Here is a 6,000-nt window from a genome sequence, read left to right as displayed (position 1 = left end):
AAATATTCAACCTGGAAGGCTGAGAGATTAATCACAACAGCGAGTCCAGTACTGTGCTAGGTGTTAAAGAATGGAGAGTTTGCTACCCCTCCGACTGCATGTTACATTAGCCTTGAACAATTCGAAGACTGTTTAGTAAGCTGCTTTGGCACCATTGGGCAGGTGTTGTTTTTATCAGTTTTACACTATATTACAGTCTGCTAAGGGCTAAAGAAAGTGACATTGTCTCAAAAATATCCAGTATCCTAATGTGAGGTGAATTGCACGCTCAACATCAACAGGCTGACCCCACCCCCGAGAGTATCCACCTGCCTCAGGTCAGTGGTGCATCAGAGGTATGTGAAGCACCTATGTTCCGAGCCAGGCTGGAGAAGGCACTCGTGGACAAGATGCAGCTCTGCCCTCAAGCCAGTTTGAGAGCTACAAAAGGCAGAACGATGCTTAAATCACATAGAAAGTGTTAACCTCTGTAAGCAGGGAACAAGATAGACTGGGGGAGGAACCTGGCTTCTGGGAACTGGAAACCTTTCTGGAAGGGTAGTATTTAAACGGAACAACTGGCAAGGAGATGCATGGGCGAAGGAAGGAGAGTGAGAAGGGACCCCACCCAGGAGACTGAAGAGTTAGATCCTCAAGAGCCTCAGGTCCACCTGGCTGAGGCCAGGTTATAGAAGCTGCCGAATGCCTCTTACAGAAAGACTTCCATTTTGCTCTATTAGTAGGAACCCAGGATTGATCTGAGCCCCCAAAAGGGAAATATTTTGAATTCTAACCAGTAAATGTACAGCTTTCATAGCTCTAGCCTCTGGCTGACAACAGCTAGGCTGAAGTGTCGGACCACATTTCACTGCAACCTTGCAGGGAAGTGGCCGCAGAAATACATAATTAAATGGGGAGGGAAAAAAGCTGTCCTTGCTCAGGCCAGAGCTAGTGCTGGGGAGAGGGAAGGTAAGGATTATTCTAGAGTCAGCACTGCAAGAATTTGATTACAGCGTTTGTGTGTATTTGAAAATTAACACAATGAAAAGCTAGGAAGAGCTCAAAGGAGCCACAGTCTCCAACTGGGCTGTTTCTAAGACATCGATCCAGGAAATTGACCCATTGCGGCTGGTGGTATCCCAGGTGCTCTCGCTGACTTAGGTTACTGAATCCCCCCAAACAGCCCCAGTTGAAAAACGAGAAAACTGCAGCTCAGATGAAATAACTTGCTCCAGATCACACGGCCAGTAAACGGCTTACCAGAAAGTTCTGTCAGGCTCCAAAGCCCCTCTTCTCCGTATCTTTTATCTTTCATATCGTAGAGAAGCCATAGAGATGGCAGCAAATTAACTGATATGTACGACACACAGGCCCTGTTCCAAGCAAATTCAAAATACAGACTAACTATAAAAAAGTGGCCGGTGAGGAATCGTAAAGATAAGTTCTCCAGTTTTCTTTTACAACCAAGGAAACTAATCTCCAGACAGTGTCCTGAAATGTGATTTTATCATGAGGCCACCTGTTGGAACAGCACGTGAGCCAGCATCGAAGAGAAGAGGCTTAGAGGAGTGCAAGACTTGTCCATTGAAAACAACAGAACACCATTGAAAGAAATTCGACTTAAACGAAAAGACATTCATGCACGGGAAGACCGAAAGAACTAATGTTAAGAAAGCACTACTCGAATTGATCTAGAAATCCAATGCAATCAAAATATCAAAATATCTGCTGGCTTTGCATTTAATTTTATTATTTTTATTTTATTTTTAGCAGAAATTGCCACGCTGATTCTAAAATGCACATGGAAATGCAAAGGAACAAAAATAGCCAAAACAATGTTGAAAAAGAAGTATAAATTTGGAGGACTCACACTTCCCCATTTAAAATTCAAACTACAAAACTAATCAAGACGATAGTAGTGGCATAAGGACAGACATTAGATCAATGGCATAGAGTCCAAAATAAACCCATAGATTTATGGTCACAGTTGATAAGGGTGTCATGACAAGTCAATGGAGAAAGAATAGCCTTTTCAACAACTAGTGCTGGAACAACTAGATTTACTCAAAAAAATAAAGCTGGACCTCTAACTCACACCAAATACAAAAATTAACTCAAAATAGATCATAGACCTAAATGTAAGAGCTAAAACTATAAAAAGCATAGAAAATGTAGGTATAAATCTTCATGACTTTGGCTTAGGCAATGGTTACTCATATATGACTCTGAAAACACAAGCAACAAAAAAATTGGACTTCATTAATATTAAAGGCTTTGGTGCATCAAATGACACTATTAGAAGAGTGAAAAAATAACCCACTGAATGGAATATAATACATTAGTAAACCAGATAAGGGTCTGTGTGTCCAGACTATAAAAATTCTGACACTCAACAATAAAAAGACAACCCATTGAAAAAACAGGCAAAGGATTTCAATAGATATTTCTCCGAAGATGGTATACGAGTGGCCAATAAACATGAAAAGATGATGCTCGACATTATTCGTCATTACGGAAATGCAAATAATCAAAATAATGAGGTACCACTTCACACCCACTAGGACGGCTATCATCGAAAAGACAATAACAAGTGTTGTTTAGAATGCGGTGAAACTGGAACCCTCATACGCTGCTGGTAGGTATGTAAAATGGTACGGCCACTTAGGAAAATTGGAGCGGTTTCTCTAAAAAGTTCACAGCGGCATTATTCACATGGCCAAGAGGTGGAAGCATCCCAAGCGTCCATCAACAGATGAAGGGATTAAAAAGTATATATATTTTTTATATATCTATAAAATATACATATCAGTATCATTCCTTAAAAAAGAAATTCTGAGAAAGTTACAACTTAAAACTTGACAACATTAAACTCAGTAAAATAAACCAGACACAGAAGGACCAATACCGTATGAGTCCACTTATGTGAGGTATCTGGAGTAGTCGAATTTGTGGAGACAGAAAGTAGAAGTGTGTTTTCGGGGGTTGGGGACAGAGTTTAGTTTGGGCTGCACAACAATGTGAACGTGCTTAACCCCACTGAATTGTACACTTAAAAGTGGTTACAATGGTAAACGTTATATATATTTTACCACAATAAAGAGATTAAATAACATTGTGTTTATGAAAATATGTTGTAAACTTCAAAGCAGTGATTCATATGTTATTTCTTTCCTTCCTGGATGCTGTCAATCAATTCGTCAAAAGGAGCCAACTAAATATTAGTCCCTGTACAGATGATGGAGAGATTTCTGGCCGTGAATTCCAGCCTTTCCTCCTAGTCTGCACACAGAACAAGGCCTGATAGGATAACACTGAAAAAAGGAAGGGAGACATGGCTGTGTCCTTGCAGCAAGGCCTTGCAACAGGCTGGAACTACTTTCCATACACGGCCTGGTGACCAGAACCACGTGAAAGGAAGCACTAGCTGGGACCTGCCTGGTTCCACAGAGCAACAGCCTCAAAACTCCAGGTGGTCACGGGCGGTCACAGGCAGAAAAAACGAAAAGATGGTAGAGAAGAAGGAAAACACAGCACATCTAAAGGGCACGTGATCGGACATTTCTATTCGTGCAGCAGCGTGGGGCTGAACGGTAAAGCACGGGCCTGAGCCGAACGCCGTCCTGAGTGGGGTCAGGGGGAAGACACTCGTTACTCTCGCAGACGGAACTTCTGAGATGAAAAATACAGTGTCTGAGATGGTGAAGTCACTGAATGGGATTAACAGAAGATTAATCACCACAGAAAATGACGATCGGTGAATTTAAAGACATCACAATAGAAACTAAAACGAAACAGGAAAAAGACTGAAGGACATGAACAGAGCCTCTGCGGGGCGACATGAAGCAACCTGACAGGTGCGGAATTGAAGTTCCAGACAGTCTCCTGCCATGCCGCCCTGAATGTGCCTGATCTGGGCTGATCTCAGAAGCTGAGCAGGATCAGGCCTGGTTAGTACTTGGATGGCAGACCACCTAGGAAGACAGGTGCTGTAGGTGTTTTTTTTTTTTTTTTTAAAAAGTTACAGAAAAAGAGGGAGAAAAAATCTATTTTTTCGATTTTTTAATTTTTTAGGCGAGGCAACCCTTGGCCGACCTCACAGGTTGCAAAGACCCTGTCAGCTTGCAGTCGCTTTTTTTTTTTTTTTTTGCCTAGCAGTGCCTGGAAAACAGGAATAATAATAATAATTAGAGGGCTCACAGTTTGGTGAGGGTACCTGATGTGTACATTAAAAATGGCAGCGATGTCCCTTGGTTTGGTCGGGAAAAGTCGGGTAGCTTCCAGGCAGAGGAGATTCTCCGGCCATGTCTTGAAGGAGGAGACTAAGTGTCGCCCAGGGACAGGAGAGCCCAGGCACAGGGGCATCACGTGCAAAGGCACCGAGATGACTGAGCCTCTGTGCAAAGACCGGCCACCAGCTCGGAACGGCGCGCACGCAGGGCACACGCGGGGCACGTCGCGAGACGCTGGGTCGGGCGGGGCCTCGGCCGGGCAAGAGACGGGAAACCTGACGGGGTTTCTCTGTTTTTTAACAATTTTCTTGAGGTATAACATACATCCCATAAAACTCATCTCTTTTATGGGTACGGTTCGGTAATTTCTCGTAAATTTACGGAGTTGCGCGACCATCCCCACGGTCCAGTCATCACCCCACAAAGGCCCCTGCCGTCTGTCTGCAGTCGCGCCTGTCCGCACCTCCGCCCCAGCCAACCACTGAGCCTCTTCCGGGATGTACAAACGTCTTTCCTCCAAAGGCGAGAAAACAAATGACCTGATCAGATTTATATTTTTTAAAAAACCAGAGTTGTGGAGGGCAGTTGGAGGAGGTTTCGGACGGAAGGCCACGTCTGTAACAATTCCGCTCAGGGCTCAGTTTTAAGCATCTGAAGGCCTTTTAACAATCTATGACTCCTCTTTCTCACTGGCCATCTTAGAATTTACACTGTTTTTCTAAGTAACACCTAATTGGTCCAAGCGTCAGCTCAGCGAATAGTCCCATTAATCAATACCCTGTGCATTCAAAACAGGAAACCAGTGGCATTTTCAGATTCAACTGTCATCAGCAGGAAAAAATGCTCTTGCAATTCGATTTGTTCCCTAAGGCCCACATTTTTGTTTTACATCTCTCTTTGAGACGTTAGGAGTGTATTGAAGGATTTGCAGCTGTTGGTACCCGGTCGGCACCGCACTGCATTTAGAAAGGGGGCTCTAACTTCACGTGGATTTACAAATGCTTATCTCCTGTCCTGTATGACGACGTGGGCTTTTCTTTTAAGGCTCGCTAATTGATCTCAAGGTGATCGGCTGAAGTGAGCAAAAGGCATGGCGGGTTGTCATGAGGATTAAATAAAACACTCAAAAGCACCTGGCATAAGTAGATGCTCATTAAATATTTCTGGACTCTGAACCTGGATCAACACTGTGAGGAGTGAGGTTTAGTGAAAAGTTTTTATCGGCACCAACAGGGCTGGTTTCCTAAGCTTGGCAAGGTTTGCTTGTTTCCTAAGCTTTAGCTCCTCGTTTCTAAAAAGGAAAAGAACTCCTGCCTTTTAAGTTTGTACTTAGGATGCACGAGGTTACAGGAGAGGTGAAAACGCTTAGACCAGAAAACACCTGCACGCATCACCAACGCGAGGAATCACTGGGCCCCAATTCCCTTTCACAGGCCACGGCATCTCCCTCTGTGCATTCGTCAGAGTTAATGGTGACAGGTGCCACCTGTGCAACCTCTCTGCGGCATTAGGAAACACATTCCTCAGAAAGGGGCAGTGGCTAGGCACCTGCCAATTACCTTTATACATCCAGAAATAGAATTGCCAAATTAAATAAATTATCTCGGTTCCTTTAGATGGTACTTCAACATCCCTACTTACATTTCTCATGTTCCTTCCAATAATTTCCCAGAGAATGTGGACCTGTCAATAGAAAGGACAAAAATTATTATTTACCACCAATGTCCCCAAAATAACTCTTAGAAAGCCTAAAAAACAGTTGTAGTCTTCAGAGGGCAGTCAGCCTCCACCC

The sequence above is a fragment of the Rousettus aegyptiacus genome, unplaced genomic scaffold (genome assembly GCF_014176215.1).
Source record: "Rousettus aegyptiacus isolate mRouAeg1 unplaced genomic scaffold, mRouAeg1.p scaffold_m13_p_2, whole genome shotgun sequence".
Taxonomy (NCBI): domain Eukaryota; kingdom Metazoa; phylum Chordata; class Mammalia; order Chiroptera; family Pteropodidae; genus Rousettus; species Rousettus aegyptiacus.
Note: the sequence above shows the minus strand (reverse complement) of the source record.